The sequence below is a fragment of the Muscardinus avellanarius genome (genome assembly GCF_963383645.1).
Source record: "Muscardinus avellanarius genome assembly, chromosome: 1".
Lineage (NCBI taxonomy): Eukaryota > Metazoa > Chordata > Mammalia > Rodentia > Gliridae > Muscardinus > Muscardinus avellanarius.
Genome location: NC_137786.1, coordinates 55610269 through 55627264, shown reverse-complemented (window position 1 = coordinate 55627264; position 16996 = coordinate 55610269).

Genomic DNA, 16996 nt, shown 5'->3' with positions numbered 1-16996 from the left:
TGTGGCATAATATTGACCATATGGCATGATACTGACCATGAGATGTTTTTTGACCTTCCATCCAGGAAAGTCCTCAGATCCTTACAAGTTTTTGTTTGTGTCTGAGGCTATAGGGAAAGAAGGATTACAGTATAAGATTTTAAAAGATAAGTAGAATTCTTAAATGTGGTGGAAAATGACAGGGAAGGAAGGATAATAATATGAATTGCAGCTGTCAGGTTCTCTGACCTAGAGGTTGAAAAGGCTGGGAAACTAAGCTTTCTCAGCAAATGAAATCAAGCCTTTGATGAACCAAAGGGGATGTATGCCGGTCTCATCTCTTACAGCAATGTTGCTCAACCTGTCATACACAGAGCTCTTGCATCTCATCACCAGGGAAGCGGGGCATGTTGGTCCCAGGCTCCCACCCAAAGGTCTGGGAATCTGTACTTTTTTTTTTCTAAGGGTCACCTCCAGTGAATGTCAAGTATCTTAGAGCTTGAGGATAGCTCCAGAGGATCCTAATTTGGAGATCAAGAAACCATTTTATGGGCAAATGCACACGCCTCTGCAGAAAGTGGTGAGATGAACTTGACCAACTGCTGTTTGAGTCTATTTGAACCTGTTTTTATTTTCCTGCAGACCAACCAGCTTAAAAGAAGCTAGGCAGCTGGACAGGAATATGCATGTTCTAAAAACAGCTGGAAAAACTGAGTTCGTTCTCTCTCTCTCTCTCTCTCTCTCTCTCTCTCTCTCTCTCTCTCACTGAAAACAATGTCCCCTCAAGGATTCTACTCAAACAAAATTCAAAATGGTGACCTACTTCCCACAGAAGACTCCAATCCTTCACATATGTCTTTCCAAGATGGATATTCACATCTGAGATTTTTTGTTATTCTTTCAGCATGAGATTTTTTTTATTACCACTCTTCATTTTTCAAAAAGATTTATTCAGTACTCTTTGACTGTCAAGGAAATAGAAGACAAACAAACACATTTACTCATTTTTACTCTGTACAGAGGGTTGGTTTCAGAGTCAAACAGTTCCATATTCCGTTTTCAATTCTTAAAGCACTCTCCTTGACTTTGTCTACACCACATGGCAAGTAGTTCCTTCCACCGCTGACCCAAACTAATTAGAAAATAAAATGATCCTGAAGAGTGACTTTTCCTCAGCCATAAGCCAGTTTAAAACCCCAGAGGTAATTTTTAAGGCTTTTTCCTTTTTTGTTCTTGAGAAAAATAGTGTCTTCTAGGCCCTTTCCTCTCAGAATGTGGTCTGCCAATAAGTCAATATGGGAGCTTGTTAGAAATACAGAAGCTGGGTCCCTGCCCTAGATCCATTCAATCAGAGCCTTAACAAAACTCTCAGGGGCTTCTAGACACAATAAAGTAAGAGGAAACACTGCTCTAGTCAACTGGTCCTCAAACCCAGCTGCACATTGGAATCACCCGTGGCGCTTTACAAAATACTGATGCCTAGGCCCACCCCTGAGATCTGATTTGATCGGTTTGGGGTGGGGTATGACATCTAAAGATGTCTTCCCCAGGTGGCCAGTGGTTAATTTTAGGGCTGAGTCAGGGAAAATGCAAGATGAGCCTGGAACAACCACTGGTGCCATGATTAAAGAGGTGTTCACAAAAGAATGGAAGAATGCAGACACCAGCCTAACGGAGCTCATGGTGGCCAGGCTAGGGCAACTGGGGCAGTAAACAAATGATGTATTGGATTTCAAGTCATAATGCAAATTAAATGCCTATGAGTTCAAACTCATAAATAAGTGTTGAAAGAGGAGGAGGAAGAAGGGGAGGAGGAAGAGAGGAGCTGTTTAGTGCAGGAGCAGAAACAGCTTTTTTCACAATAGAATTACAATGAGTAAAGGTAGGAATAAAAAATCAATAAAGGAGCCAGGCGTGGTGGTGCACGCTTGTTATAACAGTATTTGGGAGGCTGAGACAGGAAGATCATGGTTCGGGGCCAGCCTCAGCTACTTAGTGAGGCCTTTTGCAACTCAGTGAGACACTGTTTCAAAATAAAAAATAGGGCTGGGGTTGTAGCTCAGAGTTCAAATGTCTGGGTTTCATCCCCAGTACCACACACACACACACACACACACACACACACACAGCAATAAAGGAATCACCACAGAAATAATTATTTGGGGTTGACAAGATTCAAAATGCATGCCAAATCAATCAGGAAATTTTGGAGGAGAAAAGGATTTACAGACTCAAGAGTACTTCTCCAAGACACTCACCATCACAATGGGAAAGACAGTAACTTCACAATAGAGGAATGCAGCAGACACCAACTTACCACATAAGCATCATCAGTTATAAGACAAAACAATGTCCTGAACCCCTTGCTAGGATGTACATCATTTTTATAGTGGTCATTAAGAAAACTGCATAATCTCATTCCAATCATGAGGAACCATGATGAACCCAATTGAGGGGCATTATGCAGAATTACTGGCCAATACTTGTCAAAAGTATCAAGGTTGTAAAGATAAGAAAAATGTAAAGAAACATTACCGAAACTTAGAAGTGACAATTAATACAATGTTTGGACTTGGATAGGGTTCTGAAATAAACAGATAGGATATTAATGGAAAAATAAGTAAAATTTGAATTAAATCTATAGTTAGTAATTTAGTACCAATGTCAACTTCCTGTTCTTGAAAATTATCGTTAAGTATTATGTTATCATGAATGGAAGCAGGGTGAGGGATATTAGGGAAACTTTTTTATTTTAAAAAACTTTTTTGTGAGTCTAAAATAAGTTCAAAATGCATAATTAGAAAGGCAAAAGTCCCTAGATGGTTCTAATGGCAGCCAAGGTAGAGAACTACCACTCCAACCCTCAATGGCCAAATACCATCTCATCCTTTCTCCTTATTCAAGGAGAATATTGTTTTCCCTGCTTTGTTGTCATCAAGTGACCTAGCTTGGAGCAGAAACACCACTATCAGTAGCAACATCAATGGAAAATGTTCACAGCAGGTGCCCTGGGAACCATACACACAGCATAAATATAATGGAAGACATCTTTGCTATCAGGTTTAACTGTAGTCATTCTGCCTTCTTTGGTAAGAGCATCCCAATTTATTCTGAATTAATTACCTGTTTTCTTTTTAAATAGTCATGGCTTTGTCAATTCAGAATGAGCTATTCTTGGATGTTAACTCAAGAGTAACATAAGAGCTGTATTTGTGGTGCATGCCTATAATTCCAATATGTGGGAGACTGACGCAGGAGGATCACAGATTTGTGGCCAGCCTCAGCAACTTTGAAAGATCCTATGCAATTTAGTGAGACCATTTTTCAAAATTAAAATATCAAATAAGACGGGGGGTGTGGCTCAGAGCTAGAATGCCCCTGGGTTCAATCCCTAGTATCCCCCGCAAAAAAAATAGAGAGAAAAGAGTAACACAAGGACACCTATAAACTACATCTCACCCAGAGCTCCTATGGTTCCAGTAATTTCCCAAGTCTTTTTTTTTTTTCTAGCTTGTCCTTTTTTTCTCTGAGCTACCAGTGAAATTTTCTTCTGACCGAATTAGCTAAAGTCAGCTGTTGCTTGTTAGCAAGGAATCCTAAGAAATACAGGTGAGTCACCTGAATCCACGGGTCACCAGTCCAGGTGGGAATAAGATATCTGAATGCCATCAAAAAACCAGTAGTGATACTAAAAGATGTAATAGGGATGCTTATTCCACCAAATTTTGAAAACCCATTAATGTTTCAAGTATGAGAAAAAGATCTCTCATATTAGAGGTAAAAAAAAAACTACAACAACAATTTTAAAAAGTGCACTGGCAGAAAATAAATATTTTTTCTAGTTCTGGCAGAAATAGATCCTAGAACTGAACTATGATGAAATTGTCTCTCCAATAGGTTATAGAATCTAGAGGGCAAAAACATACTACTACTTATCTAACATGGCATGTGTACCACTCCTTAGCACAATGTCTGTTCATGTACAGTAAATAGCTTATGATAAATACTTATTGCATGTATTTATGAGACTATTGCCACCATGTGGCTTTTAATGAGCTTTATTAAAAGTCGTTGTTTACTGAAAAATGTTAACTCAATCTAAGATTTGTATAGGCTGATGAAAATAACCTAAAATATTTTAGGAGAAGAAAATAAATCTGCTTATGAAGTAAGGTAATCTCATTCCTGAACAGTCTCTTCTTTTAACAAAATAATAATTGCATAAAACCTTCAATTCAAATCACCGTTGTTTGGTCATGCCCATAGATGTTTCCTCCCATTTTCTTAAGCATTTAAATTAGTCAGCATTGCTTACTTGTGATATGAGCAGGGTGGAGGGAACACTGAGACTAAAGTTAAAAGGACCTCCCCACCCACACCCCAAAGATATCACTCAAGACCCCAGTCCGGTGGAACTAGTCTGTACCCCATATTTATAGATAGCCCCACTATTATGTAAACTCTCTTCACATATACTGGGACCCTTTTTTTCATGTGACCATCATGCAAACTTAATGCAAGAATATTGTCGCGGCAGGCAGGGAGTGAAATGGCGGGAGATTTCGGCATTGTGAAAGTCATTATGGTTCTTAGTTGCCACACCATGAAATCTCTTCTGTTTGGCTTAAGTCACTTAAGGAATAAATCACTTAAGGAAGTGATTTATTAAAGCTATTATAACATTCACTGAGTGTCTGGAAGAATTGAAGAAACAGGCTCTGGAGTGAGCTGCAGGAACAACTCCCAGAACCTTGATGCAGAACTGGCAGGAAAGAGAGTTACTGCTCCTGATGATTCCAGAACCCGGCCGCCTCTCCCACCATCTGTGCCTGCCAAATGGATGCCCTGCACCCCACCTGCCTCCTCACATATCGCTTCTGTATCTGCCTCTCTGGATGTGCATCTGATTAGCAGAGCTAAGTCACGTGGCTGCACTCTGGAGGCAAGGAAACTGAGAAATGTAGGAGCGTTGCCTTCTATCTTAGGAAGGTGGGATTCACACCCTGAAGAACCATCACAATACAGCAGGAGTGCCAAAAGATCTGGCTAGCAGAGCAAACCAGAGCGATTTAGACTTTAAACGGCTCCAACCTTTGATTAATCATGCCACTCTACCCCCTGGCATCATATCCTCAGCCATCAGGTAGATGTGCCTGAGCATCGCTTCAGGATGGCTGCTCCAGACAGCAGAGTCATTGCTCCGCTAAATATCTCATGAGGGACAAGAATGATCATGTGCTGAACACATTCTATATGCCAGACACTGAGCTACGTGCTTTATATGCATTATGTATTTAATCTCCTCAGTCTCCCCAATTCAAGGGTATAATACTCATTTTACAAACAAGGAAGTCAGTGCTGAGAATCTAGGTAGCTTTCCTCACCATGGCTACAGAGTAAGGTGGGGCTAGGTTTTAATCCAAGGCCAGACTCAAGCCCCTGTTCTTTCTACCACTTTGGGTCTTTATCTAAGGCTTTCACAGAGTCACTGAAGGTGGTGCTGGCTCCAGGGACCATACACATGTGTATGTATATCTATTTAAAGAGATCATCTGTGGCTCATGTTAGATGTTAAATGGGACATATATACCCCCCAAAAAACAGTAATGAACCCTGCACTCCCCCAAATTGTAGTACATCAGTTTATGATCATAAAGCTGTTGTTGGGCAATGGGTATACATGCAAGTAAATTTTTTTATTGTGCTAAAAATATGAGAGCTACCATCATAACAAATTTTTAAGGTTATACTTAACTATAAGCACAAAGCTGTGCAGCCAGCAGCTCTCTAGAACTTCTTCATCTTACATAACATCAACTTTACAAATACTGAATAGCAACTCCCCATTTCCTCTCTGCCTCTGGCAATCAACACACTACTCTCTGCTTCTAAGAGTTTGCCAGTCCAACTGATTTGTTTTATTTTAAATATTCTCACTTATTGTTTGTGATATCATTTTACAGTATAAAATTCAAACTTAAATTTTGTGCCATGAGCTTTTGGGGCAGGAGCAGGAGTGTATGTGCAGGAATGAGCAAGGGTTAAACCTGGTGAGAATGGTCTCTCTGAAAGATGAGAGAAGGCTGAGCACACCAGGAACATATTTTTCATTTAACTACCGAAGTCTTAACTGTACATCAGAAGGCCTAGCATCTATTTGTGACTTTGCCACCAACTCCATTTATCAGGGCCTCCATCACCTGTACGATGGAGGTAATATAAAACCTGCCATCATTTCCTCCATCGCAATGTTATGAGATTGTTTTGAAAGTACTTTCATTTCCCCAACAGAAAGGCATTATAGATCTATATATATTCCTGTTATGACTTCTTTGGGGGAAAGAAAAGCACCTCAGAGAAGACTTGCCTCACAACTTCTAGGACTGAGTGATTTCTGAGCCTCACAGGCATCCATACATGGGATATTCTTTATGAAGTAGGACTTGTTTATTTCTTATTTTTTCACTTCCAGTAGGTCGGTTCTTTCATTCTTTTCAGTTTTAAAATATCTAGTATAAAAAAGCCTTTCACATTATGTTAGCTAGCTGAATGTTGCTTTAGATGGCTCATTATTTATGCCTTGCTGTCAACATCAATAATATTTTATAGAACACAAAAGGTTTACTCTTGAAAGAAGATAAAGATTGTTTTAAAACATAAAGATGCAAAAAAAAAAAAAAAAGCCCAGGAGAGTTAACCCAGCTCAGTGATTGAAATAGTAGTATATACCATAAATGCCAATATAGGAGAACTTCTAAGTGTAGCATTTATGAACAGGGTTGACCATCTGAGTGTGAAATGTCCCCTTCTTGGCTGTCTAGTCCCCAGGCAATCAGTTTTCTAAATGGCATTTTAGAAAGGTAATGAATATCTACTAACACCGGATGTCAACTTAATTTCAAAGCTGCAGAATGGACCATAAAAAAAATAGTGAGTGATTTCCACTGCTCAGCCTGTTTGTACCAATGGAAATATGGATTATCAAGAGCAGAAGTGAAGGGTGTGTCTTGAATAAGGTAAAATGTCAGGAAATACAAAGCCCCGTTATAGGTGGTGGTTGTGTTTGCTCTTATTGTACTGTTTTGTCTTCTTGAACTGTTTTTTTTATAAAGAAAAATGTAAAGAAATGTACAGTTCTGGTGGCATCAAATACAGATTCAGCACAGGATATTTAAGTGGGTGGCAGGAAAGAAAGACAAAGGAGAAGTTTTGAAAACTTCTTCCGCTTCATGTCTTCTTCCAACTATTGTAGTTCTCAATTGAAGACAATTTATGTCACTCAATGAGGATTAATTGCACTTACTCATTAGATGGCTAATGCAGGAGCAGGAGCTACTAGTTGAAGAATTCTTCAGACTGCCTCCAGCACAGGACACCTAAGCTGAGGCAGATAACTCTCCAGTCTCCCTATTCATTCCTTCTTTTCCATATTAAATTTCACTTCACTGGCATGGGTAGGGTCCCATCACCTCTAAGATCACTGTAATAGCTTTCTAAATGAGTTCTTTGCTTGTAGTTTAGCCTTTCTTTCTTTCCTTTTTTTTTTTTTTTTTTTTGCAGTACTGGTGGTGGAACCCAGAGGCATTCTACCTCCAAACTACACCCCAGCCCTATTTTTTATTCTTTATTTTGGAACAGGGTCTCACTGAGTTGTGAAGGGCCTCACTAAGTATTGGCTGAGACTGTCCCCGAACCGTGATCCTCCTGTCTCAGCTCCCAAATGCTGGGATTACAAGCTTGCGCCACCACACCTGGCCCCCTCTGGTTTATGATGAATCTCCAGGCAAGATAAGTCTTCCACAAATAGTGCTTTGATCACATGGCTCTCCTGCCTGTCAGGAGCTACCTACTACTAATAAGAAAAACCAAAACTCCTAGCCTAGCAGGCAAGGCCCCACCATCTTCCAAGACTCACTTTCCAAGCCTCCCTCCACAAACCTTACACTCTTGCCAAACTGGATTATTCACTATTTGACTCAATCTCTACTCCAGCCCTCTTCCATAAAAGTGTTTATGCATCAAGAATCCTGTTTAGAATCCACCTCTCCACCCATTGAAATCTGGTAAGTACTCAAAGTCTATATATCAGACAGAATGTGACCAAAATCCAGTTTCCAGTTCCTTGGTGCCAGTTATAAAACATGTCCTCTAATTCTCTGGCATTCCTTCCACTGAGAGGTGTGGTTGAAGTCCCTCCTTAAGTCTGGATGGACCTTAATGATTTTCTTTTAAGCAGTAGAATGCAGCAGGAGGGTTGCTGGGTAACTTCCAAGGTTCTGCCACAAATGGCCATGTAGTTTCTCTCTGCTTTTATTGGAATGCTTACTCTGGGGGAAAACCAGGCACCAGAGAAGTCTATATACACTGAAATGACTATGCTGGAGAGAACAGAAAAAGACAGTCCAGTGGACATCCCAGCTGAGCTCCCACAGAATTGCCAAAGAGGAAGATGGCTTGAGACCAGTCCAGCCACCTGCACATGACTGCAGCCTCAGTCACCACCACAGGGTCACTCAATCAGGCCAATACTGAATTCCTGGTTCCCAAATCACAGCAAAATAAATGATTGTTTTAAATAACTAAATTTTGGGGGTAATTTATTATGCAACAATAGTAATTAGGACACTCCATAAATTTTCTCCTTGATGGCCTGGTCCAAGGTCATCTCTCATTCCTCTAAATTCCAAAGCAATTATTTTCTACTCTCATTCATTCAATAAACATTAATTGAGATATATGCTAAGTGACAGATATTATGCTGGATGCTGGGAAAGCAGCAGGTTTTGAAGAAGACATTAGCTCTGTGTCTTAGTTCATTTTCTGTTGCTATAACAATAGCTGACACCATGTAATTTATAGAAAAAGAGGCTCAGGTAGGCTCACAGTTTTGGAAGCTGGAAAGCCCAAGATTGGGCAGCCATATCTGGTGAGGGCCTTGTGCTGTGATAAGACATGGAAAGAAGTGGATGGGCAGGCAGGTACCTGTGAAAGAGAGAAAAGGGGACCTAACTCCTGTGATAGATGACCCATTTCCCCCACCTCCATGAGGCCCGCCTCCCAACGCTGGCATCTGAGGCACTGAGCCTCAACATGAGTTTTTGTGGGGACAAACCATATTCAAACCTGCTTAAGAGATGTTTATAGTCTGCTGGAGACAGACAATAAAACAGGCAATGACAGTGCATTATTATATTTCACTTCACATCTGAGCACCCCTTTTGTGCTAGGCACCGTGTCACACTACATGGGTTTGGAAATATTTTTTAATAGTGTGTGAAATACTGATGCAGAAGTGAGAATGGAAGTCTGGGGTCTGGAGAGAAGTGGGCTAGAGATTTAGACTTGAGGCCAGCAGCATGTGGATGACAGTAGGGGCCATACGTATGAATGAGATTTCCCAGGGACTGGACAGGGCAAGAGAGCCAAGGCCAGAACCCTAAGGCACACAAACTTGCAATGTAGAGGAAGAATTTCCTTTGAATGGTAAGAAGAATTGTAAAGAAAGCAAGAAAGTCTCTGAGTCACCCAAATTAAAGTTGATCTGTGTTTCAAGGAGCAGAGAGGACTCAGCTCTGCAGAATGTCAGGTCTGAAAAACATGACTTTCATTTGGACATATTTCTGACATCCTTTTATGGCAGCCTTGGGCTTTTATTTTAAAACACTTTCAGGTATTAATGAGTCAGAACACAGAGGGTCCTGTTTTCCCCACTAAGGTTTCTCACCCAAAGAAAGTTTGTTTCCAAGAATTGTTTCACTCTGCCCTCAAAATTTCCAGCAACACCCACATAAGCAATAAGCCTGAACTTGACCCATACATGACCTTCCTGGAGTGGCAGTAGTGAGCACCTTCACAATATTTTTACTAGCCAAGTGCAAATCAAGTGCAAACCCCTATGCTGAAAGAAAAGGTCTGATAAGATGGGTGCAGAAATCCCAAGATCCTAGGCATCAGCTGGAGCTGTGCCTGCTGGAGCCCGCCCTTTTTGGCTATATAAGCTTTGCTCCTCCAGTCCCTAGCAAGCAGTCAGGGAGCACTGGCTCCCTTGCACTTGAGCATGATCCCCAATAAAGAAAACGTCCTTAGGATGATACTGCTGCCTCTTTGTGATTTCTATCTTGAATTGAGCAAAAGAACACTCAGAGGAGGCCATAATAATAATCACTAGTAACACTAAAAGCTGCTAACCAAAATGAGCTGGTAACATCAAAAAGAGCTGTACCTTGCCCATATGTGATTTCTAACTGTGCAAAAGAACTCCATGCTGATGGGTAACATTAAGTGCTAACTAAGCTATAAGTTCTTTGTGGTCAGGGGTTGTTTATGTTGCAAATTGGAATTTCTGATAGTTACAAAACTCATACGTGGAATGCGAAAACTATTTCTTGTTGTCTGAAATTAATTATGTGTTCTCCATTTCTGCTAATAGAGCAAATCTTGCCATCATGCATGTAATTCAGTTCTTTTGTTTAAAACATACTTGTTTTTGAAATGTGCTAAAATCTAAGGTCTCTTCATCTAATTCTATCTTCTTTTCTATGGAATGTGCTGGGCTCCAAGGGTGCTGGGAAGTGGTCCTAGCATAGCTCTATTCGCACTGGATTCTGCTCAGGGGTAGCTCCTCCCTCCAGATCCTGTCAACCTTTGTCTCTACTGTAACCATTGCTAACATCTGAGGTCCCATCTTAGCCCACAGTTGTTGATCACACAAACTGAACCATCTCTCTTCTCTTTTCTCTTGTCTTCTGGTCAGCCTCTCTTGCTGTATTCTTAGCTGCTTACTTTATCCACCATCATGGTGGATGAACTCTGGGACACTGACACCTCTCTTAGTCATGGCTGCTCTGCTACCCATGGGTCATATTAGACAAGAGCCTTCTTCAGAGTTCATGATTAAAAGTTTTCAGAGTTCAGATAATTTATGTCAACTCAGGGGCCAGAACTGAATACATGAAGCCAAATTTTCAGGAACTCTCCTAAATCCAAGTCTCACTTAAGAGCCTGGCTCTTATAAATAAAACAGTTTTGTGGTTTTCAGACTATTTTCCTTGCTATGAACTTTGAAAACTTTCTTGAATGTGAAAAATTGCTTTATTCTAGACCATATTCACCATTTCTTATAATTTCTTACAATATAATTTCATACATTTACCATAAATGTCATTGAAACAATGTGGAGAAAACAGAACAATGAGGACTTTTCAGAAACAAAAGTATGCATTGGATAGTATTTCAATAGAACTGTGGACTTATATTGGTTATACACACCGCAAGTGACCAAATCATATAATTTAAAATATTTGGTGGCAATCTTAAAATATTTGGTGGCGATCCTTTACATAGGTAAAAGGCAAGTTAGAAAGATATATCTTAGGTGGCCTGAAACTTGATTTGCTATCTTCTGCTAAATTTCAGTTTTTAAGGTCAGTCCTTAAAGGACTTTTTAATCCCATTACTAGGACTAAAAGTATAAACATTTAAATTAGAAATAACATTTTCTGTCATAGTGTTGTTGGTGATTATGGCTTTGCTGCTCCCAGAAATGATGTCCCATTGGCATTATTAAATGAGAAATATTGATTATTATGTTTTTACCTATGGTTATGCTTCCCTGTGTGAAAGTAAAACTTTTTATTACAAAAAATAAGCACAGATACTTATTAATATAGTAATTTCTCCATTTACATGGGACGTACAGTTAGACATCACTAAAAAAATGTCAGATGCTTAATACATTTATGTCTACCTTTCTTATAATCTTCATGGATAAACACTGCTTAGCTTAATTCCGGGTTTTATCTGACTTTAAATGCAATAAACTTACCCTTTATCTTCCTGAGAACCAAACCTCCAATTCTCAAAGCCCTCTCCCCCTGACACAACTTTGGCTATATCTTATTAATCCTGGAACTGTTTGTTTTTCCAGACTACTGCTAAAATCATTCTCCACCAGTTCTAGCTTTTTTCTTTTTAGAGATCATCTGTATTCCTTTATTTCAATCTCCCCAGAAATCTTAGTGAAAATTGAAAAAAATATATAGATATGCCAACAACTTCACAATTACAGCCCAAGTGTGCTGGGGCAGTATCTTCCCAAACTAGAGGAGGGTGCTTCACACACTTGCCATATCTGCATCTCTCCCTTTTGAGACAACCTCACTCTACCCCCTTTTAATAATCAATCCTAAACAAGGATTTCACATGTAAAGTTGCCTTCAAAGTGGACTGGGGCAACATAGCAAAGCTTATCAAAAGTTACCTTTTCTAGTTAGAGATCATCATTTCTTAAACTGAGACATAATATAATCTCACTTTAGCTGTGCTGTTTTCCACTGGCACAGAAGCAAGGCAATCATTTTAGGCATAAATATGCACAACCTTGACAGCATTTTGTTTTGTTTTGTTTTTTTCCAAGGAGAGGAAGTTAGAGAGGTTAATAAGTAAGAATCCATCAAATCTTAGATGCCATACTGAAGATACTGTAAAATTGGGAAATAACACAGTTGAGAACAAAAGAATGGTGATAGAAATAAATAAGAAAACAAAACACTAAGAAAGAAAACATATGAAGAAGCCAGAATCAGAATAATCCAGAAAGAGCCCAAAGTACTTAAGTTAATAAGGGAAGAAAAGAGAAAACATAGTACATACTTGTAATATCAGTACTTGGGAGGCCGAGACAGGAGGATCACAGGCTCGAGGACAGCCTCAGTAACTTAGCAAGACCCTATTTTTAAATAAAAATAAAAGAACTTATTTTTAAATAAGTAAAAATAGGGCTGGGTATAGCTCAGAGGTAGAGTGCTACTGGGTGCAGTCCCCAGTACCATAAAACAAAATAAAACAAAAAGAAATCCAAACAACAGAACTAAGGCTGGGGGTATAGCTCAGGGATAAAGCAAACATGCCTAGCATCCATGAGGCCCTGGGTTCCAAACCCAGCATTGCAATAGAAAAACAAAACAAAAACAAAACAAAACAAAACATGCAGAACTAGAGAAATATTGGTCCTGTAGTTGGAAAATTAACCTTGATATAATTTTGTGATGAATGGAAGGATTCAAAAGCAATTGCTATTATCTTAGCAGAGCATCCCTAAGGAATCGGTACATACTGTTGACTAACAAAGCTAGGGACTGAGCTTCTACGAGGAAGCAGAACTACGTGGGTGAGGAAGAAGCTGATGAGCCTCTGTGAAGATAATTTGACTGGATTATGTGAAAGGGTTTATACTCGCTCTCTGACGCACTTGAAGATCTTAGAGATGTGTTTTTAGTTTTCTCCTCCCTCGCACACCTCAGAGTGGGTGGGTTTGTGGCGCACCGCACTGAAAACTTGTGGCTGCATTTCCTTAGGATGACATTGAACTTTTTTCTCCTCGTCTGAATGATACTTCTCTGTCTCCCTCCAGCACTAAAGGCATAAAGTGGAGTTCAGGAAACTACATAAAATTTCCAAAGTAAATATGTCTTCTAGTTATTTTTAACACTTTCTCTCTTTACCATTTATAGAGATTCAGGAGTTGCCGATGGTTTATCAAGAAAGGGCAATGATAACTTTCTTCATTTTAAACAATCTGGCTGGAGTAGCCAATGGTGACTTCTTTTCTCCCAGATAATTGGGCAGAACCTAAAACTGGCTGAAATAAAATCAAGAATAATATGTTTACTTGAAGGCCACATTTTTTAACAACATTGTTTTCTACTTTTGGTCAATCCTCTAACACTTTTCTAATAGGTTGCAGAGTTAGAAATGTCAGATCCAACAAAAAAGAGGCTATCTTATTGTTATCTGTCTCAAATGATCGTTTTCCTATTGTGCCTTATGAAAAAAACACCTCCTGGGTTGTTTGCTTCACGGTAATCCTGTGGGGAGCGGAGATGTGGGGTTACAGGAAAAATCAGACTGGCTATGTGCTGACAGTTACTGATAATTGTTGGAGCTAAGTAATGGACAGGGGGTTCATTATTCAATTCCATTTTCTTAATTAGATGAAATGTATGTATGAGCATGTTCAGAGTAGCAATACTTATAACACCAAAACAAGTAGAAATGACAGGATTATTCGATAATTGGAAAATGGCAAAAAGTGTGTGTGTGTGTGTGTGTGTGTGTGTGTGTGTGTGTGTTGTGTTTGGTAATGGGAATTGGACCCAGAAGCATTTTACCTCTGAACTATAACTCTAGTCCTTTTTATTTACTTATCAGTTTGTTTTGAAACAGAGTCTCACTAAGATGCTGAAAGTCTTCCTAAAATCACTGAAGTGGCCTTGAACCCATGGTCCTCCTGTCTCAGCCTTCTAGGTACTAGGATTTTAGGTGTGCACCACCACACTCAGTTTCAGTGAATATTTGATGACAGGAAATAATGCTTATAATTTTAAAAGTGAAAAATCTGGGTATCAATACATATGTTAATATACTATAAATTTTTTAAAAATAAATTATGTGCTTATAATGTGGCTCAGGGGTAAAGTGCTTGCTTAGAATGTATAAGTCCCAGAGTTTGATATCTAGTTCTGCAAAAAAGACCAAAAATAAGTTAAAATATAAATCATTGTAATAAAATTTCCCAGGCTGACTAGATTCTAGTTTTTATTCTAAAATGTTAGTAATTTATAAAAATATTTATGAATACAGATGCTCAATGCAGAGTTTATTATGATGAAAATAAGAAGTAGTTTGGAAATTGCTCAAATTAATATATCTATTTAGTGGAAAGCTATGCAGTCATTAAAAGTTGCATCTTTTAAGAATATTTAATTAAGCCGGGCATGGTGGCGCACACTTGTAATCCCCGCGCTTGGGAGGCTGAGACAGGAAGATTGCACAGGTTCGAAGCCAGCCTCAGCTACTTAGTGAGGCTTTCAGCAACTTAGTGAGACCCTGTTTCCAAATAAAATATAAAAAAGGTCTGGGAGTATAGCCAGGAGGTAGAAAGTCTCTGGGTTCTACCCCCAGTACCGCAAAAAAAAAGACTTTTTTTTTTTTTTTTTTTTTTTGGTGGTACTGGGGTTCCTGGAAGCCCTTCTACCTCCGGGCTACACTCCCAGACCTATTTTTACATTTACATTTTTATTTGGAAACAGGGTCTCCTAAGCCAGCGCACACAGCTGGCTTCGAACCTGCGCGATCCTCCTGTCTCTGCCTCCCCCCGCAAAAAAGAATATTTAATTAAAATAGAAAATGTTTTCAAAATGATGTGCTAGGTGTTCTGCCACAATTCCAAACTCTATATAGATTATCCACATTCATTGAAAAAGGATTCAAATTTATTTATAATATGGTAATAGAAATTTTAAAATGTCAAATGTAGGGCCAACACTTGAAGCAGCAAGGAACTATCTGGGTTGGAGCTATCATTGATTTAACATCAAGTTAAAGATAAAAACTTACAGCACTCCTACTGATTTCTAAGTTCTTTTCTAAATGATACAAGGCCAATCAAATCAGGCTTTTTAATCCAGGATTTAAAGCAAAATCCTCATTGGGCACTATAGTGAAAAAGAATTCCCAGTATGACCTGTCCCCAGCCCTTGATCCTAATCCAAAGCTTCTTGGCTTAAAATATTTTGATAAGTAACTCTAAATATCTTATTCTTCTTGAGTTCCTCAACTGCTCCTCCCAGGGGAGACAACTTCCCTGGCTTTGTGTCCAGGGTTGACAGGAAAGTCACACACCAGATGCCCGGGGCTAAACACACTGTCCTCTGTTAAAAAATGGGACAGACTCTCAGGTGGTCATGTCCTGTCTCTGGCTGCACATAAATGTCAACATAGACCTACATGGGTCAGTAAACAGAGTGTCGCCCTTATTTTAAATCCCTGTCTTCATTTTTGTCCAGCATGGGATCTTGGATATTTCTATCAGATGACTTTCCATGCCAGTTCACTTGGAACAGTAGAATCCAGACAGATTATAGTCTGGTTTACTCTTTTATTAGCATCTTGGCATTCATGCTCATTAAAGAACTTTTCTTTCTTTTCTTTCTTTCTTTCTTTCTTTCTTTCTTTCTTTCTTTCTTTCTTTCTTTCTTTCTTTCTTTCTTTCTTTGTGGTACTGAGGATGGAACCCTAGGGCATTCTGCCTCCGAGCTATACCCTCAGCCCTATTTTTTATTCTTTATTTTGAAACAGGGTCTCACTGAGTTGCAAAGAGCCTTACTAAGTAGCTAAGGCTGTCTGTACACAGTGATCCTCCTGTCTCAGCCTCCCAAATGCTGAGATTACAAGTGTGCACCACCACGTCTGGCTTCATTAAAGGACTTTCTATCCATATTCACAGCAAGGTAAGGTGCAAACACAAATGATCCCAGTGACAGGGTACCTCTGGGGAGTAAACCTTTTCTAACATCACCCCATTCACTCCACACAAAGACACTGGTAGAAGACTTTTAGAAGTCACTTTCCGTGTCTTTCCAATTTCCCAGCCATTTTGGGGGTTCTTTTTTCTTACTACATTTAAATTCATCATTTTTGCAGAAAAAAATTCTACTACTAATATATTTTTAGAAAACAAATGGAGTTTGAAATTTTATTTTTTTCTGGCCTTCTGAGAATATATGTTCATGTGCGTGATATGTGTAAATACACATACCACATAAGATTTTCTAGGTGTGAAACCAAACTCAGTTATCACTAATAATGACCATACATTCCATCAACTCAGGCTGGGCGCATCTGGAAAATTGCCCTGCAAATTGTGTGAGCCAACAGGCTTCCTTCCCACCTTCCAGCTCACCCTTCATTCCAATGTGCAGAGGTAGTTGCCCTAGTTGCTCTGGTTACTCATTGAATAAGGCATCAAGAGAACAGCTTAGAAGAAGAATGACACCTTTGAAGGTGGAATCACTAAATATTATGCAATGACTTGAAATGAAACAGAGGCAACTTTCCCCCCTGAAATGTGCAGGCATAGTTTATTTGCACATTAATTTCCTACTTTTCATAGGCATTATTAACTATGATTTATGAGTCATTTATTTTGGTATTAATTTATTTACTTTGGTACTAGAGA